Raw genomic sequence first — 21,421 nt, forward strand, 5'->3', positions numbered from 1 at the left:
GAATTTTGTTCCAGTGTTTTGTTAGGGCGAAAACACGCGCTAAAATTACACGCAAGTATACGCGTTCGCAAGTAGTATAAGATATAAATCAGATTCGTACCCTTAGAGACTATTTTTAGTTAATTTAAGATTATGCACCTATACTACAATGGTATGGCTATCGCTCAATGCTAAGACAATAACAAGTTAAGATGTATATAACTAAGATTAAACTAACATGCAATTAACTAAGAGATTAAAAGGTTGATTTCACTATATAACACAAACATGGGATTCTAACTTCATTATTACTTCATTCAAAATCATCGTTCTTAACCTTATCATGCAATGGTGATGACAACTAATCAGATAACACGAAACTAGTAAACACCGACTTTGTTGTACGAATACCCTAATACCAGACATCCACAAAAGAGATAGAAGCTGAATAGACACCAATTATATTGAGACCCTATATGTCTATAGAATTTGACAACATAAAGGTTTAATGAATAATTTATCTATCGTTATTACATTGGGCAAGTAAGATGATTAAAATTACCTATGAATCATGCATAATAAATACATGAGCCTATGCTAGCATGGCAAGTTCTAAATCTCTATATTCACTGTCGCTTCAATAGAGATTAACAAACTATCTTCTATGTTCGCGGCGCATATAAGATGAATACGCACAACCAATACTAGGAAATCATATATCACCACACGCAAAGGATTATAAAATAATTAACTATTGAAATCCATAGATAAATCCGTTAGAACCCCACGACAATGATTAGTTCATAATTGAACTCATCGTCACCATGGGTTCCAATGAAAACATGATAATAAACAATATAAGAGTACTAGGGTTCAAAGACAAATCGAAAACAAGCATCCCAATATCAACTATATTAAAGAAAATAAAAGTCTTATTCTCCGTAGCCATCTCGTACTCTCTAGGTCTTCTTATTGTTCTCCCTGGTCTCCCTGTCATTAAAAACGTCGAATTAGGGGTTTATATAGGCTTCAGGACGATCATGGGCTTCAAAATCTAAAAATCAGAGAAGAATCAGGATTTCTGCCAAACAGACCCGCGCGACCGCCCTTTTCACGGCGCGCCCGCGCTGCACTTCTGTTCTTCCTGAGCGGCCGCCCCGCATGTGGCGCGGGCGCCCTGCTCTTCTGCTCTATGGATTCTTCAGCCTTGTTTTCTTTTTACTGTAACTTTCGCTCCGCTCATTAGAATTCGATGAATAAGCAGTCCACGCGAAGCTCTCGAAATTCTCTACAACTTGGGAATGGCTTTGGCTTCCAATCCTGGCCTCTTTTCAGCATATTTCCTTGAAAAGATCAATTAATCATCCAACTAATTCATGTAATGCACAAACACAAAAACAGATCAAAAATACGAATAACTTCAGTCCAAAAAACCAATTCGAGCCTTTACGAAACGTTCTAAGTGGATAAAGATTCCACTTATCACGCCCTCAAACTTGAATCGATGTTTGTCCTCAAGCATAAATAGACTCAGAGAACAAAACAAAAATGCATGAATGCAACTATTTTCTTAGAATAACTTAACCAACCAATGAGAAACATCTCAAAGAATGCAATTATTCGCACAAAGTTTAATCAAATCCCACAAATCAACTAACAAGTCAAAAACGTGTGTGTGTGCAATTGCTTAACAGATATACTCTCAAAACTAGATCAATAAACATAACTCACCTCTCGTCAAGACAATCACAAGGTTATAAACAGAATAAATGATAAACACAAAATGACTGACAACACTTCAATTTTATCAGAGTTATACAAGGATTCATGCTTTTATTGATAACACATAAAAAACACAAACATGTCTATTCGATCGTGCAATGAGCGAGGTCCACAAAAGAATTATGCAATAATACCCATGTAGTGAGTGTTAGGTTAGCGGAACCTAGACTATAAAAGCCTTAGGTCATTAGGCACAAAGTCCCCTAGAACTTAATAACTCGAGTATTAAAGAGTCCACTCGTGATCAATTATGCATAGCACATATATTTTTTTCTTTTTTTTCTTTTTTTCTTATGTTCTGAACGAGTGCGTTTCGCTCCATCTCGCTCAACCCTAGACTACTCATATAAATATGAGTCAGCTACTAGCCATTTGATGCCTAGCCACAACTAGCATTGATATCCAATGTTTTTCTCCAATTTTAAAATATCCATTTTATTTCATCGCTAAGAGAATAGCATAAATTTTAGACATAAACAAGTGATTAAACCTCGACAAACAAACAAGTCATGATCATGATCTAGCACTCAAGCAACCTATAAAACTTAGTGAAAATTTTCTTGTTTCTAGCATGCAAATCAATTCATTAGGAGTTAACATTCCTCTATACGACATCACTACACTCGAATCAACATTACAAATTAATCGGAAAAGCAATCTAAGGGATCATGATATAATGTTAATTAACTATATGCAACATACTAACATGATAACAAATACGCAAAATAAAAACAAAAACAAAAATCTAAATGACAAATATGCAAACTATATGAACTAAACTATCATGAATATGCATCTATATGGACTCACACACATATAATTCTTAACTATCACCCCCAAACTTAAAAAATTTCACTGTTCTGAGTGAAGGTAATAGCAAGGAATCAAGGCATACCTACTCGGAAGAAGAAGGATCATCACTCTTCGTGGGTGGAGGATCAGGTGGCCAATCAACCTCGACACCAGTGTCTCGAAAAACAGTACCCAGAGCCTGTGTCAAATCTTCAGCAAAATGTTTGTGAATATCGTTCATGGCCTCCATACGCCTAGTCAATCGCCTGTACTGCTCATCATCAACACCAGTTCTATCAACTGCCTGCTGCGCATGAAAAGACCATCTATAAGCACGGGAGAAACCGGCCAATCACCCTTTAGATTATCATAGATATATTCCAACCCCTTGTCAGGGGGTGTATCTAAAAATGCATAACTCAAATGATCAGGCAGTGGTTTGAGCCCAGGTGTGGGAGCTTCTTCAATAGATAATTGAAAACGCTCCTGAGAAATTTTCAACTCTGCTAACCCAAGAGAATCGAATGGCATATCCAACTTCCTCTTTCACGGAGGTGCATCCAAAACTTGCAGTTGCTCTTCTCCTTCTTCACCTTCACTATCAGATTTCCCTGTCAAGGCTCTCTCTAAAGTATCCGACCTTAGCACTTGCTCAAGTTCCGAATTCACTACAGAATCGACCATCTCTACTTTAAAGCATTCCTCTTCATTAGTTGGGAATTTTGTTGCTTTAAACACTTTAAAGGTGATCTTTTGATCTAGAATCCTTATTATAAGCTCTCCCTTCTACACATCGATCAAAGTTCGGCCTGTAGCCAAGAATGGTCTCCCCAAGATAATGGGAATCTTCTTATCCTCCTTAAAGTCAAGAATTACAAAGTCAGCAGGAAAGAGAAGTTTGTCCACCTTGACCAACACATCCTCCACAATGCCTCGTGGATATGTAATAGAACGATTGACCAACTGCAAGGACATATATGTCGGCTTCAGATCAGGTAGACCAAGCTTCTTGAAGATAGATAAGGGCATCATATTGATGCTAGCTCCCAAATCACACAAGCATTTATCGAACGACAAGTTTCCAATAGTGCACGAAATAGTAAAACTTCTAGGATCTTTAAGCTTCGGAGGCAATTTCTGTTGCAGCACAGCACTGCACTCCTCTATTAGAGCAACGGTCTCTAAGTCATCGAGCTTCAATTTTCGGGAGAGAATACCTTTCATAAACTTTGCATAGCTAGGCATCCGTTCAAGAGTTTCAGTGAAAGGTATGTTGATGTGAAGTTTCTTAAAAACTTCCAAAAACTTAGCAAATTGCTTATCCAACTTCTGCTTTTGCAACCTTTAAGGGAAAGGAGGTGGATGATAGAACTATTTTTCCCCTGTATTACCCTCGGGAGGAGTGTTGACAACAGCTTTCTTCCTTGTTTCCACCTAAGCATCCTTCAGCACCCTTCAACACCACTGTTTCAGCTACAATCTCATTTTTTAGAATTGGTAAGGATGCAGACGTACCTGCATTCTGGACAGAATTTTCAGAATCTTCATCTTGCTGAATTTGGGGGCTCGGGACCTTTTCAGACCTCAATGTGATTGCGTTCATCTGTTCTTCGACTTCCCTCTTGCCTAGATTGGCTTCTGTATCACTAGGGAGTGTACCAGGTTGTCGATTCAACACAGCATTGGCAATCTGCCCAATTTGATTTTCTAGAGTTTTGATAGACTCGGCTTGGCTTTTGCATATAAGAGCCTGGTTTTTGCACATAAGCCTCAACTCCTCCAATTCAGATTTTTCATTAGCAGATTGACCTACACTTCCATGCGGGTAGTGTTGAAGTTGGAGTTGTTGTATTGGTGCATACTGTTGCTGAAAACCAGGAAGATTGAATTGATTAGATCCAAACTGCTGATAAGGTTGTTATACCGCATTCGGATTGTTACTCCAGCTGAAGTTAGGATGATTGTGGTTATTGGGATGATAAGTGGCTGGAACTGGCTGCTGCGACCTTTGAAAGTTGCTCACAAACTAAGATGATTCACTAGATATAGCACATTTTTCCATCTCATGTGAATCTGCACAAAGCTCACAAACACTCGTCCTTTGATGAACTCCATAGTTAGCCAGTGAATCGATCTTCATAGACAACACCTTTAGTTGAGCAGTGATAGCCGTAGCTGTATCCACTTCAAGAATTCCTGCTACCTTGTTATGTGGCAATCTCTAAGTTGGATACTGATATTCATTAGCAGCCATCAGTTCAATTAGATCATAAGCTTCCTCATAGCTCTTTGCCCATAATGCTCCACCTTATGCTGCGTCGAGCATGGGTCTTGACTGTGCTCCCAACCCGTTATAGAAACAATTGATGATCATCCAATCAGGCATTCCATGATGAAGACACTTCCTAAGCATCTCCTTGTAGTGCTCCCAAGCTTCATATAAAGATTCTCCTGATTGCTGCGCAAATTGGGTAAGAGCATTCCTGATTGCAGTTGTCTTTGCCATAGGGAAAAATTTAGTGAGAAATTTAGTGAGAAACTTTTAAGTAAGATCTTCCATGATGAAGAAACTTCCTAAGCATCTCCTTGTAGCGCTCCCAAGCTTCATATAAAGATTTTCCTAATTGTACAATTGACCATCTCTACTTTAAAGCATTCCTCTTCATTAGTTGGGAATTTTATTGCTTTGAACACTTTAAAGGTGATCTTTTGATCTAGAATCCTCATTGTAAGCTCTCCCTTCTGTACATCGATCAAAGTTCGGCCTATAGCCAAGAATGGTCTCCCCAAGATAATGGGAATCTTCTTATCTTCCTCAAAGTCCAAAATTACAAAATCAGCATGGAAGATGAGTTTGTCCACCTTAACCAAGACATCCTCCACTATTCCTCGCGGATAAGTGATGGAACAGTCAGCTAGTTATAAAGACATGTATGTCGGTTTCGAATCAGGTAGACCAAGCTTCTTGAAGATGGACAAGGGCATCAGATTGATGCTAGCTCCCAAATCACACAAGCATTTTTCGAACGACAAGTTTCCAATAGTGTAAGGAATAGTGAAGCTTCCAGGATCTTTAAGCTTCAGAGGCAACTTCTGTTGCAGCACAACACTGCATTCCACCGTAAGAGCAACGGTCTCTAATTCATCGAGCTTCACTTTCTGAGAGAGAATACCTTTCATAAACTTCGTATAGCTAGGAATCTATTCTAGAGCTTCTAAAAACGGTATGTTGATGTGCAATTTCTTGAAAACCTCCAAAAACTTGGCAAATTGCTTGTTGAACTTATGCTTTTGAAACCTTTTAGGAAATAGCGGAGGTGGATAGACTTGTTTATCCCCTGTATTACCCTCAGGAGGATTGTTTGCAATATCTTTCTTCTTTGGTTCCACCTCGGCATCCTTCTGCACAACTTTTTCAGCTACAATCTCATTTTATGGAATTGGCAAGGGTGTAGACACACCTGCATTCTGGACAGAATTTTCAGACTCTTTGTCTTGCTGAATTTGGGAGCTTGTGACCTTTCCAGACCTCAGGGTGACGGCGTTCACCTGTTCTTTAACTTTCCTTCTGCCCAGATTGGCTTCTGTATCACCAGGAAGTGTTCTTGGGTGTCAATTCAATAAGGCGTTAACAATTTACCCTATTTGGTTCTCCAGAGTCTTGATAGAAATAACCTGGCTTTGGCATATAAGAGCCTGGGTTTTGCACATAAGCCTCAACTCCTATTCAGATTTTTCATTTTAAGACAGACTTGCACCTCTATGAGTTTGTTGTTGCATTCCCATTGGATGAAACTGTTGCCTTAGTGCAAATTGTTGCTGAAAACCATGAGGATTGAATTGCTTGTTTCCAAACTGCTGTAACCGCTGTTACATCACATTCTGATTGTTGCTCCAACTGAAGTTAGGATGATTCCAGTTATCAAGATAAGTGTCTGGAACTGGTTGTTGCAATCTTTGAAAGTTGCTCACAAACTGAGCTGATTCACTAGATATAGCGCATTGCTCCGTCGCATGTGAACCTGCACACAGCTCACAAACTCTAGTTATCTGATTAACACCATAGTTAGCTAGAAAATCGATCTTCATAGACAACGCCTTTAGTTGAGCAGTGATAGTCGTAGGTGTATCCACTTCAAGAACTCCTGCTACCTTGCCCTGTGGCAATCTCTGGTTGGATACTGATATTCATTAGCAGCCATCAGTTCAATTAGCTCATAAGCTTCCTCATAGCTCTTTGCCCATAATGCTCCACCTGATGATGCATCGAGCATGGGTCTTGACTGTGCTCTCAAACCGTTATAGAAGCAATTGATGATCATCCAATCAGGAATTCCATGATGAGGGCACTTCCTAAGCATCTCCTTGTAGCCCTCACAAGCTTTACATAGAGATTCTCCCAATTGTCGCGTAAATTGAGTTAAAGTATTCCTGATTGCAGCTGTCTTCGCCATAAGGAAGAATTTAATGTGAAACTTTTGAGCAAGATCCTCCCAAGTAGTCATAGAACCTGCTGGTAGAGAGTGTAACCAGTTCTTAGCCTTGTCCCTCAGAGAGAATGGGAACAGTCTTAGTTTCACCGCATCCTCAGACACACCATTGACCTGAAGGTGTCACAGATCTCTATGAAATCCCTAATGTGTGTACTGGGATCTTCCGTTGGAGAACCCTCAAACTGGACTGAATTCTGTACCTATTGAATCGTGCTAGACTTGATTTTAAAGGTATTAGCAATAATGGTTGGTCGGACAATGCTAGACTGAATGTCATTGATTTTCGGTTGAGAATAATCCATCAAAGCCTTCAAATTCGCTACTGGTTCTCCCATTGCAATAAAAACTATAGTAATGAAATAGACTACTAAAGTAAACCTTGTAAGAAAATAATCCGAGTCAGTGAACTTTAACGACCACCGATGACAAACACATAAACTAAATTTAACACCGGGTCCCCAACAGCGGCACCAAAAACTTGTTAAGGCGGAAATACACACTAAAATTACACACAAGTATACGCGTTCGCAAGTAGTATAAGATATAAATCAGATTTGTACCCACATAGACTCTTTTTAGTTAATTTAAGACTATGCACCTATGCAACAATGGTATGGATATCGCTCAATGCTAAGACAATAACAAGTTGAGATGTTTATAACTAAGATTAAACAAACATGTAATTAACTAAGAGATTAAAAGGTTGATTTAACTATATGAGATAAAAATGGGATTCTAACTTCATTACTACTTCATTCAAAATCATCGTTCTTAACTTAGCATGCAATGGTGATGACAACTAATCAGATAACACGAAACTAGTAAACGCCAACTTTTGTTGTACGAATACCCTACTACCAGACATCCACAAAATAGATAGAAGCTGAATAGACACCAATTATGTTGAGACCCTATATGTCTATAGAATTTGACAACATAAAGGTTTAATGAACAAGTTATCTATCATGATTATATAGGGCAAGTAAGATGATTAAAATTACCTATGAATCATGCATATTAAATACATGCATAATAAATACATGAGCCTATGCTAGCATAGCAAATTCTAAATCTATATATTCATTATCACTTCAATAGAGATTAATAAACTATCTTATATGTCTGTAACGCACATAAGACGAATAAGCACAACCAATACTAGGAAATCATATATCACCACACGCAAAGGATTATAAAACAATTAACTATTTAAATCCATAGATAAATCTGTTAAAACCTCATGACAATGATCAGTTCATAATCAAACTCATCGTCACTATGGGTTCCAAAACATGATAATAAACAATATAAGAGTACTAGGGTTCAAAGATAAATCGAAAACAAGCATCACAGTATCAACTATATTAAAGAAAACAAATGTCTTCTTCTCCGTAGCCATCTCGTGATCTCTAGGTCTTCTTATTGCTCTTCCTGGTCACCCTGTTATTAAAAACATCAAATTAGGGGTTTATATAGGCTTAGGACGATCATGGGCTTCAAAATCTAAAAATCAGAGAAGAATCAGGATTTTTGCCAAATGGACCCGCGCGGCTGTCCTTCTTATGGCATGCTTGCGCCACACTTCTGTTCTTCCTGAGCGGGCGCCCCGCAAATGGCGCGGGCGCCCTGCTCTTCTGCTCCCTGGATTTTTTAGCCTTGTCTTCTTTTTACTGTAACTTTTGCTCATCATAATTCGATGAATATGCAGTCCACGCGAAGCTCTCGAAATTCTCTACAACCTGGAAATGGATTTGGCTTCCAATCCTGGCCTCTTTTCAGCATATTTCCGTGAAAAGCTCAATTAATCATCCAACTAATGCCTATAATGCACAAACATAAAAACACATCAAAAATACCAATAACTTGAGTCCAAAACACCAATTCGAGCCTTTACGAAGCATTCTAAGTGGAAATAAATTCCACTTATCATGTTTGGTGTATAGTGTATACGTATTTGTGGAGTACTATTGTATTTGTATGGTTTAATCTCTAGGAAATTAAAAATCGAGGGTTTAGAAGAATAAGGCTTACCGCTCAAAGATCAAGTAATGTGAACAGGGTTCGAGGTTGAATGATTCAAAGCACTTACAATATAAAACATAATTATTTGAATACTAGCAAAGTGTTACGAGAAAGCTCAAAAATATTTTCAATATATCGCAAGAAAGGTTTAGAAGTACCTGCCTTATCATAGATGATTTCCAACTTTACTTGTACTCATGTAACAGTTCTACTCATCAATCACTTTTGTGGAGCCCTCCAAACTCGGGTCAGAAGTTTGGGGTCCACAACACACACACACACACACACCATATTTAAACTTGTTTATGAATGTAATAATATATATGCAATGACCCTACTTACCATTATCCACGGATTGAAGCAGTTTAAAGTATGCCCACAAGCTACAACCTTATTTATATTACAAATATTCCAAATTCCAATTTATTTATCTTACAATGGAAGTAAACTTTTTTATAAACTATTAACACAAACTAAGCCAAACATCATCTGCTAGCTTATTCCATCTCAACCTAGATACCTAGCTCGCACACTTGTCTCAGGATTCTACTACCACCTGTTTCCTTTTTCAAGGGAAAAGAATATAAACAGATTTGCAAGAGTGAGCTAACTAGCTCAGCAAGTTATTATGACAACACTAAGATTAAACAATGATCAATTGAGATGATATAAGAAATCAAGTTTCCTGATAAGTAATAATTAGAATTGGATATTAACTTTTATTTTAAAAACCAAGGTTAGGCTGCTGATCAGTCACGCACTAACCCCGAGCAAGGCTCCCAACTTTGCTCTATATACTGGATCCAAGGCACACATTGGCCTATTATGACCATGAATCTGGTCCGACCACGAATCTGGTCCATATTTAAAAACAATCCAATTCTATAATAACAACATGATAAACAATGAAATTTTAATAAGCTGAATCATAAACAAAACTTATCTTGAATCGTAGGGTGATTCATAATTCCATGAAGGTATAACAAGAAAGTCATAAAGATTGGTTTTCAATCAAGGAAAGAATCAAAAAGCATAAGACCAAAGGTTCAAGGTTACAAGAATTGGTCTTCTGTTATACAAGACATAAGGGTTGGTATCTTAAGCAATCTCGTATCAAGAATCAGTATGTGGTAGATATGTATTTGTGGAGTGGTATATCCAGGAATTCAACAATCAATGGTTTACAAGAAATCAGGCTTGCAGCTCAAGATCAATAGGAATCAAGGTTTAGGGTTAAGTACTTCAAAGTACTTGCAATATAGAATAAGAACAATTAGGAATACTTGCAATTATATTACAATGAAGAGCAGAAAACTTGCCTTATCAACTCGCTTTTATTCTACTTGTACTTGTCAATTGGTTCCCACTCACTGACCACTTGCTTTCCCTTCCTACATTTCACTTCCTCTATTAAACATCACATCTATTTATCAATATTCATTCTCATCTGGTTCTATTCGTTGCAAGCTTCTAACTACCCTTCATTTCACCCAAATCCGACGTACGGATTGAAAGTTATGATAAAACCGTCAAACAATACACATAAAGTCATATTATAATATTAATAAAATCACATATAACACGTAGCACGTAAGATATTCAATTAAAATAATCATGTAAAGAATATTCGGGGTTAAAATGATTTTCCAGGTATTTAATACAAAATTTTGAACATTTTTTGGAATTAAACGGGTCTCCGAATCATTTTATAATTAAATAACAGGGTTCGAACACCCGAATTTGATTTTAAAATAATTTTATAATAATTATCGAGCCTTGAAAATAATTTAAAATAATATTTTAAAGCTCGAAACTATTTTTTGGAATATTTAAATTTAGATAAATAATTAAATCTAATTAAATAATCAATTAATAACTAATTAATAACTAATTAAATTAATTAATCAATTAATATTTAAATTAATTGACTAATTAAATAATTAATTATCAACTAAAATTAATTAATAATTAATTAAGATTTATTTTAGAATTAAAAATAATTTTCAGAATTGAAAACATTGATTTAAAATAAGTAAAAACATTTTCTGAAAATAATTATAAAAGAAAGTATAATCTTTATAAATAAATAAAACAGGGATCTAATTTTTGCAAAATTTTAAAACTCCGGGGACTCATTTGGAAAATTCAACAAACCAGGGGGGTCAAATGGCATTTCTGCCATCTTCCCCCCGCCCCACGCCGACGGTCGGCAACCCCGAGCTCGCCGAGAAATCTCATTCGAGCCCAGAACTTGACCAAAAGGTGCAAATTTGTAGAGAAAAATGAGACGATCTTTATTCTGTAAACAAAATCATCAAACCGTGCCTGAAACGACCAAAAAATCATGAAGAACACTCGCCGGCGGCGAGAGTTCCCCAGAATCTGGCGAGGTTGATTAGAACAATCCGTGAATCGTCTGTTAATTTCAAATATACCAATCGATTTGTTTTTCCACAATCTACAACTTGGTATAATCAATTTCAAGTACTAACCCCAAACACAGAAATAACCAAATTTCAATTGAGAACATTCAAAGCTATAAACCCTAATTTTTAATCCCGAGAATCAAACATCAATTTCAACATGTTATTGAACTCCAAATTAATCATATAACGTACCAAAATGACCAGGACAAAATTATCTACAAGATTAAGCCATCAAATCATACAAATAACATCAAAAACAAAAATTCAGATTTAAATTATTAAATAATTTGAATTAAAATAAATAAATAAGAAAACAGGAATCCTCTTACCCAGTTTGCTCAGCAAACAGGGGAATCTCTGTGTGAAGCTTGGGATCAGTATAAGGAGATTCTAAGGAAGTGTCCACACCATGACATGCCTGATTGGATGATTATTAATTGCTTCTACAATGAATTGGGTGCTACTTCTAAACCCATACTTGATGCAGCATCAGGAGGAGCCTTATGGGCTAAGAGCTACAATGAAGCTTATGAACTTATTGAACTGATGGTTGCTAATGAGTACCAGAATTATTCCTAGAGACTGACTCAGAGGAAAGTCACAGGAATTTTGGATTTGGATGCAACTACTGCTATCGCTGCCCAACTTAAGGCTTTGACAATGAAGGTGGAAACTTTGGCTAATTATGGAGTAAATCAAATCGCTAGTGTCTGTGAGCTTTGTGCTTGTGCCCATGAGACTGATCAGTGTGCAATTTCTAGTGAATCAGCTTAGTTCGTGAGCAACTTCCAGTGATCGCAACAACCAGTGCCAACCACCTATCATCCCAATAACTGCAATCATCCTAATTTCAGTTGGAGCAATGCTCAGAATGCGGTTCAACAGCCTTATCAGCAGTACCCAGCTAAACAGTACAACCCCCCTGGTTTTCAGCAACTACAGTAGGCACCTAAACAACAACTCCAGCTGCAACATGCCAATGAAAAATCTGAATTAGAGGAGTTGAAGTTTATGTGCAAGAGTCAAGCTGTTTCTATCAAGACCTTGGAAAATCAAATTGCCAATGCCTTGCTAAATTGTCAGCCTGGTACATTACCTAGTGACACTAAAGTTCCAGGAAAGAGGGAAGCTAAGGAGCAGGTAAAGGCAATCACTTTAAGGTCTGGAAAGGTTGTGAATCCCGAACAAACTCAAGAGTTGACTGAAGAAGTTGGGGCTGAGAAAGAAGTAGTGCAGCAGGACGAAGAAGTGGGACCAAGGAAGACTACTGTTGAGCACACTCCGCCCGAGGGTAATACAGGGGAGAAACAGATCTATCCTCCACCGCCCTTTCCCAAGCTGCTGCAGAAGAAAAAGCTGGACAAGCAATTTGAGAAGTTTCTAGAGGTGTTCAAGAAACTTCATATCAACATACCTTTTGCCGAGGCTCTTGAGCAGATGCCTAGTTATGCAAAGTTTATGAAAGGTATTCTCTCTCAAAAGATAAAGCTAGATGATTTAGAGACAGTCGCCCTCATGGAGGAATGCAGTGCTGTGCTGCAACAGAAATTGCCTCCAAAGCTTAAAGATCTAGGAAGCTTCACTATTCCATGTACTATTGGAAATATGTCTTTTGATAGATGCTTATGTGACTTGGGAGCTAGCATCAATCTGATGCCCTTGTCAATCTTCAAGCAGTTGGACTTACCTGATCCCAAACCGACTTATATGACCTTGTTGGTCAATCGTTCTATTACATATCCGCAGGGTATTATGGAGGATGTCTTGGTCAAGGTTGATAAACCTATCTTCCCTGCCGATTTCGTCATTCTTAATTTTGAGGAGGATAAAAAGATTCCCATAATCTTGGGAAGACCTTTCTTGGTGACTGGTCATACCTTGATAGATGTGCAAAAGGGTGAGCTCACAATGTGAGTTTTGGATCAGGATGTTACTTTTAATGTGTTCAATGCTATGAAATTTCCTACTGATAATGACGAGTGCTTAAAGGTGAAGTTGTTCGATTTGGTGGTCACCTCGGGACTTGATCAATTGCTAAGGTTCGATGCCTTAGAGAAAGCCTTGTTGGGGAATTCAGATAGTAAAGATGATGAAGGGGAAGAACAATTGCAATATTTGAATGCTTCTCTCTGGAAAAGGAAAATTGATATGCCTTTTGAATCTCTTGAAATGGAGGAATTGAACAAAGCTCCTAAACGCCTTAAGCCTTCTATTGAGGAAGCTCCAACTCTTGAGCTTAAGCCTTTACCTGAACATTTGAAGTATGCATTTTTAGGTGATGCATCTACTCTGCCTGTTATTATTGCATTTGACCTTTCAGGTAGTGATGAGGAAAAGTTTTTGAGGATTCTGAGAGAGTTCAAATCAATAATTGGATGGACTATAGTAGATATTAAGGGAATCAACCCTTCTTACTGTATGCATAAAATTCTACTAGAGGAAGGTAGAAAACCTACAGTCGAGCAGCAAAGAAGACTTAATCCTATCATGAAGGAAATAGTGAAGAAAGAAATTCTTAAGTGGCTAGATGCAGGGATCATCTACCCTATCTCTGACAGTTCATAGGTAAGCCCAGTTCAATGTGTGCCAAAGAAAGGTGGAATTATTGTGGGAGCAAATGAGAAGAATGAGCTTATTCCTACAAGGATAGTCACGTGGTGGATAGTTTGTATGGACTACAGGAAGCTAAATAAAGCCACTAGAAAGGATCAATTCTATTTGCCCTTCATTGATTAGATGCTTGACATGTTGGCCGGTCATGGGTAGTATTGTCTTCTGGATGGCTATTCTGGTTATAATCAGATTTGTATCGCTCCAGAAGATCAGGAGAAAACTACCTTCACTTATCCATTTGGTACTTTCGCCTTCAGATGAGTTTCTTTTGGTCTGTGTGGTGCGCCAGCCACATTTCAGAGATGTATGATGGCCATATTTTCTGACATAATTGGCCAGAATGTGGAGGTGTTCATGGACGACTTTTCAGTCTTTGGTGATTCTTTTGACGAATGCTTGCAAAATCTTGGACATGTTCTTAAGAGGTGTGTTGAGACCAATCTGGTTCTCAATTGGGAAAAATGTCACTTTATGGTGTGACAGGGCATCATTCTCGGGAATAAAGTTTCTAGTAAAGGTCTAGAGGTGGATAAGGCAAAGGTGGGGGTCATTGAGAATCTTCCTCCACCTATTTCTGTTAAGGGAGTTCACATTTTTATTGGTCATGCGGGTTTCTACAGGCATTTCATCAAAGACTTCTCGAAAATTTCAAAGCCTTTGTGCAGTCTGTTAGAGAAAAATGTTCCTTTCAAGTTTGATGACGAGTGCCTTACAACTTTTGAGACATTGAAGAAAAGTTTAATCACGGCACCGGTCATAACTGCTCCTGATTGGAATGAGCCTTTTGAGATGATGTGTGATGCAAGTGACTATGCAGTTGGAGCAGTTCTTGGGCAGAGGAAGAACAACATATTTCATGTGGTCTACTATGCTAGTAAGACCCTAAATGGTGCCTAACTGAATTATACTACTACGGAGAAAGAGCTTTTAGTTATTGTCTATGGTTTTGAGAAATTTCGATCTTATCTACTTGGGACTAAGGTGATAGTTTTCACTGATCACACTGCAATTCGATATCTCGTCTCAAAAAAGGACTCGAAGCCTAGATTGATTAGATGGGTTCTTTTGCTCCAAGAATTTGAACTAGAGATCAAGGACATAAAAGGAACTGAAAATCAAGTCTCTGATCATCTCTCGCGTTTAGAAAATCCTAATGCTACTTCATTGGATAAGACGTTGATAAATGAGTCTTTTCCCGACGAGCAACTGTTTGGAGTGCAAGAAGAACCGTGGTTTGCAGACATTGTGAACTACCTTGTGAGTAATATCATGCCTCTCGACTTATCTTATGCTCAAAGAAAGAAGTTTCTACATGAGGTGAAGTGGTATATGTGGGATGCGCCATTTCTTTTTCGCCAAGGAGCTAACCAAATCATCAGGAGATGTATTCCTTACAGCGAAACGGGGGGAATCTTACGAGATTGCCACTCAACGGCTTATGGAGGACATTATGATGGAGAAAAGATAGCAGCTCGTGTTCTTCAAGCAGATTTCTTTTGGTCGACGTTGTTTAAAGATACTCATCAGTTCATTTTGAAATGTAATCGATGTCAACGTGTGGGTAATATGTCTAAGAAGGATGAGATGCCTCTTAATGTGCTTCTCGAGGTTGAGATCTTTGATGTTTGGGGAATTGACTTCATGGGGCCATTTATCTCATCTTGTAACAATCAATATATCTTGTTGGTGGTTGATTACGTGTCAAAATGGGTTGAAGTTAAGGCGTTGCCAATGAATGATGCGAAAGTGGTGCTTAATTTTCTTCACATGCAGATATTCACAAGGTTTGGAACTCCAAGAGTCATAATCAGTGATGAGGGGTTGCATTTTTGCAATCGCAAGTTCACTGCTATGATGAAAAGGTATAATGTGAATCATCGCATTGCTACAGATTATCATCCTCGGATGATTGGTCAAGCTGAGGTATCTAATAGAGAGATCAACCGCATTTTGGAGAAAGTGGTGTGTCCATTAAGGAAGGATTGGTTTTTGAAGCTTGATGAAGCTGTTTGGGCATATAGAACAGCATATAAGACTCTATTAGGAATGTCGCCATTTCAGTTGGTTTATGGTAAGGGGTGTCATTTTCCTGTAGAGCTCGAGCATAAGGCATATTGGCCTTTAAAGAAGTTGAATCTGGACTTGGATGCGGCTGGAAAGAAGAGGATGCTTCAATTGAATGAACCTGACGAGTTTCGACTTCAAGCTTATGAGAACAACAAAATGTATAAGGAGAAAGTTAAGAGGTGGCACGATAGGGGTCTAGTGCTCAAGTCATTTATGTCGCGGCAACAAGTTCTTTTATTCTACTCTCGTCTTCCTCTTTTTCCTGGAAAGTTGAAGTCAAGATGGTCAGGGTCGTTTATTGTCAAAATTGTGTTTCCACATGGAGCGGCGGAAATTTTTGAGAATGATCCGGGTCAAGCATTCATGGTAAATGGTCAAAGGTTGACGCATTACTATGGTGATACGGCAAATTGCGAGGTGGTTAGTGCCGTTTTATTGTCCATTTGATCACAAGATTCTACGTCGAGCTAGCGACATAAAATAAGCGCTTCTTGGGAGGCAACCCAAGTATGTTGTACATTAGTAGGTAGAAGAAGCAAGAAGAAAAGAGAAAAACACAAAAAAACCAGAAAAAGGAAAAAAATCAGGGCCAACTACAGAACCTGGGCGCGCCCGTGCTGAACAAGCGTGCGGCCGTGCCGTTTTTCCAGTAGCTAAGCACGCCCGTGCTGTTCTAGCGCGCGGTCGCGCTGGTTTTCCATAAAGTGAGTGCGCCCGCGCTGTCTCAGCGCGCGGCCGCGCCGGGTTCCTGTTCGAAAATAAATAAATAAATAAATATGGCAGTTTTAAGAGAAAATTGGGATTTTTAACTAAAAATCAATTCCAACCTGATTTTTACTCTTCCACATCCCATAATTCCCTCCTAATGAATTCCATTATTCCCACGATTCCCATAATCAATTCCCACTTCTAATCCTTATAGAATTCATACTTCTCCACCTATAAATACATACACTTACATACAACTTCTCCACCAATTCACAACCTCTCAACACAAATTCTCTCTAAACACTTAAGCTTTTATTCTTTCTTCTTCAATCCCGATGGCACCCAAGAGACAAAGAATACAAGTTGGAAGTAGCACCACCGACTCTTTATCTGCGGGTGGTGTGAGGCCCAGGTATTCTACTCTTGAGGCTGAGGAGGAGGACACTAGGCTTTTCTCGATGCCTATTGCTAAGGAGCGAGGTTTTCTGCCATCAGGGAAGGATGGTAAGTTGTTAGAGATGATTCTCGAGATGGGCTGGGTTTCTTTTTGTGAGGCGCCCACTACTGTGCCCGTGAGTGTTATGCGGGAGTTTTATGTGAACGCCAAGGCGAAGAAGAATGGCTTCACGGTGGTGAGGGGGAGGACTGTAGAGTACAGTGCTGATGCTATCAGGACGGTGATTGAGCAGCCCGCGAGGAAGGTGGGTCAGGACACTTGGAATGATAAAACTCCGGAGGACTTTGATTTGGATCTCATCGTTGCTACTCCCTGTGTGCTTGAGACTCATTGGAAGTTCAAGAGGGGCACTACTGATTACTCTACGTTCCCTGCATCGTGCATGAACAGGTTTGCTTGGGCTTGGAACTCGTTTATTTGTGCTAATATCATGCCATCTTCGCATGTACATGAGATTACTGTGGAGCGTGCTCGCCTGCTGTTGGTATTCTACAGGGTGATTACATTGACTTGGGGATGGTGATATATCAGGGGATTCTGAGATTCTTGAGGGGAGGTATTTCAGGTGCTATTCCGTACGCGCCAGTTATGACGAAGTTATGTGTGGCGGTTGGAGTTTATTGGCCAGCACATGAGCATCTTCAGCTTCCCAGTACTCCTATTGATAGTTCTACACTGCAAAGCATGCAGGAGTGGTATGGAGGAAAGCCCGATCTTAAGGGGCTTGGTTATTCTTATGATCATCTTCCAGGCGGTGTGCCCATGGAGGCTGCTACTGCAGGAGGTTCTCAGCATGCCCGCCGAGCAGCTTGGAGAGCTCAATATGGAGAGGAGGCTGGTTCGTCACAGCAGTAACAGCAGGAGGCAGCAGGAGCAGAGATAGGAGCTGGTTTGAGTTCGATGCAGTATAGACATTTCGCGAGGAGGATGGATGCAATACACGACATCCATAGTCGGTTTGCACACGATCTCACCCAGGCACTTGGGATAGCTTTCAGAGCCACTGGTGTTGACATCCAGTGGCCAGTTTTTGGTGAGGATTCAGTGTATCCGCCTCTAGACATGCTTGACACTCCACCCGTTGAGGGTGAGGATTCTAATTCACAGTAGGTATGCCTGATTCCTTACTATTACCTTCACTGAGGAAAGAAAATATTTTAAGTTTGGGGGTAGTAGTTGAAGGAATATGTTTTGTGTGAGTCATATATAGTTTACATATTCATGATAGTTTAGTTCATATAATTTGCATATTTTGCCATGTAGTTTTTTTTTTATTTTTGGTAGTTTTATGATATTTTGTTCATGTAGTTTCATGCATTTGCATTATAACATGATCCCTTAGATAACTTTCCGATTAATTTGTGATATTGATGCTAGTGTAGTGATGTCGTATTTGTTGATGTTGAGTCTTATTGGATTGATTTTCATGCTAGAGACACTTGTATTTCACTAAGTCTTATAGGTTGCTAGAGTGCTAGATCATAGTCATGATTTGTTTGATTGTCGAGGTTTAATCGCTTGTTTATATTTGGAATTTAGGGTATTCTCTTAATAATAAAAGACATGGATATTTAAAAATTGGAGAAATTGGATTTCATCGCTAGTTGTGTGGCTATGTGTCAAATGGCTAGTAGTCGACTCATATTTTTATGACTAGTCTAGGGTTGAATGAGATGTAGCGAAACACACTCATTCAGAAATTGTTGAAAAAAAGAGAGAAAAAAATAGAAAAGAAAAAAAAGAGAAGAATAAGTGTATTGCATAATTGATCACGAGTGGGCTCTTTAGTACTCGAGTTATTAAGTTCTTAGGGGACTTTGTGCCTAGTGACCTAAGGCTTTTATAGTCTGGGATCCGCTGTAACACCCCCAGATCCAGGGGTCGGGGATCCGGGTCGTCACGGTCTTTCTTTCCACAATATCACTTCACTTAATTAATAATAATAACCTTATGCTGTGACCCCACACTAACACACACCACAACCCGTTATAGTCTCAGAAATGAAATTTAAATAAGTACAAGTCTTTGAATCCAAAATTTAAAAGTTATTACAACCCAAAATGATTACTTGATAAATTTACAGTTAATTGCCATTATCTGCCACAAGTTATAATTATACATAATTTGATTCTCAAAATAGAATGCCTGATCTACCAATGGATCTACCTCTGCAGCTATAGCAGCCACAACATCATCGGGAAGACGTGGGACGCTTCCCACGCGCTTGCGCTGGGTCTGCTGGAGTCTGGCCATCTTTCCTAACTGTTGTTGTGTGATGAAGAAATAAAGCAAGAGTGAGCCTTACAGCTCGCAAGATAATATATAGTGATAACAATAATACAAGTATCTAAATGGATACTTACTAGAATTCTTTATCATGAGTAAGGTAATTACTTACTGGATATAAGTTTTAAAAGAAGATGAAGTTACCAATTACTTCACTATACTTATACCATTTTTTTTGAAATCTACTTGAACTACTACTGTTCGAAGTATAATAAGATTCACGAGGTCATCCCATAGATGAGACCATAAATAAAACTTGAAAATATTTGATCTTTGAAATATTTTGAAAAGAAATGAAGTTACGAGATACTTCATTCAATGGATACACCAATAAAAATGTTTGACCTTGTCAATGCTTCGGCAACCACCCATTAGTAGCCTTTCGATCGAAATGCTACGGGTAGTGTTGCAGAATTATCCAAATGGATGATGAACTCATTACGGGAGTTTGCCGCGCCAGGAAGACCACTTACGATGATCAGTCGTAGTAGTACAACCCCACCATTTTCTACATGTAGAGGAGAACCTGTCGGATTTACTTGTCAACCGAACACTGAACTCCTAAGGAATGGACCGCCTTAGCGGAACTTCCAGGCCATTTGGGCCAATATAATAAGGCTGGGCCGGCGCCACTCGACCACTTACACCACTCCTAGTTCAGATGAAATCCATGACTCTGAAACGTAAAGCTCGTTCCCCCTTTCCCCAAGTAGAACTTGTTGATACGGCTCCACCAAGAAGTCGTATCTAGTTGGAAAGGAAAACTCACCGATATTTCCCAGGCGATGCCTGTTAATGGATTAACTTGTTCCAAGAATTTTACTTCCCGAGTGTTGGGTAAGTAATCAATTCATTTAACAAAATAGCAACCTTGTTGCGAATATAAAACACACCACAGAGCCGGATCCCTCAGGTTTTGAGCGAGTATTTAAATCCCCTTAAAAGGAAGATCTTAAATATAAAAATGAGTTTTGGGATCCGCTCTATCTTTTAAAAATCATTTTGAAGACTCGAAAACACTTTATAGAGTGTTTGGAGTAAAGCTGATTTAATGAAGTAAATCAGTCCCCAGAATATTTAGAAAATGACTGAATATTATTATTTAAATAATATTCCCATAAAGAATAATCTTTATAAAAATAATTGAAGTAAAAGTATTAAAACTTATACTTGAAATGAGTATTAAATAACCAAAGATATACTTATATGAAAGTACTATCTTTATTTGAATAATCGAAAATAAGTTTGATTATTTACACCTTATTCTTTAATAAAGTAAAGAACAAATCTCAGCAAATAATCGGAGTCATAGATCCTCAAATGAATATTCAAAAATATTCATTAAACAATATAAACTGAGTCATAAGCCCTCGAATGAATATTCAAATAATATTCAGATAATAAAATAAAAGGAGTCATAAGTCCTCGAATGAATATTAAAAATAATATTCATTTAATATAAAGGAGTCATACGCCTTCGAATAATATTCGAAATAATATTCAATAATAAAATAAAGTTAAAGTTATCGAATAAACCTTATTCGATTAATGGTTTTGAAAACTATGACCATATATATATATATATAAGTATATATATATATATATTTATATCCATATATACAAAATCTACTCGGGATCCTCGACTCCCGGTTTTAGAAAATATTTTCACCTTTGGGTCCCTATACCAAGGGTATATGCAAATTACCGCTATCCTCTAGCATAGGTATTATCAACTGAATCAACAGATATATATATATGGAAAGAATGCGAAACAGGCATGCATATATATATACCAT

The 21,421-nt window shown here is 38.2% G+C and overlaps 3 non-coding genes across 3 annotated transcripts; 2 read left to right on the forward strand and 1 right to left on the reverse strand.

Moving 5' to 3' along the window:
• The first annotated feature begins 4,937 nt into the window (after positions 1 to 4,937).
• On the forward strand, positions 4,938 to 5,044 carry LOC141702952 (small nucleolar RNA R71). The gene has a single exon (XR_012567308.1). It is a non-coding gene; the product is annotated as a small nucleolar RNA R71 (small nucleolar RNA).
• A 1,841-nt stretch (positions 5,045 to 6,885) lies between these two features.
• On the forward strand, positions 6,886 to 6,992 carry LOC141702954 (small nucleolar RNA R71). Its single transcript, XR_012567310.1, has one exon. It is a non-coding gene; the product is annotated as a small nucleolar RNA R71 (small nucleolar RNA).
• Positions 6,993 to 11,803: 4,811 nt separating this feature from the next.
• Positions 11,804 to 11,910, reverse strand: LOC141702953 (small nucleolar RNA R71). Its single transcript, XR_012567309.1, has one exon. It is a non-coding gene; the product is annotated as a small nucleolar RNA R71 (small nucleolar RNA).
• Positions 11,911 to 21,421: the final 9,511 nt, after the last annotated feature.

Source organism: Apium graveolens, unplaced genomic scaffold, assembly GCF_009905375.1.
Source record: "Apium graveolens cultivar Ventura unplaced genomic scaffold, ASM990537v1 ctg5971, whole genome shotgun sequence".
NCBI lineage: Eukaryota > Viridiplantae > Streptophyta > Magnoliopsida > Apiales > Apiaceae > Apium > Apium graveolens.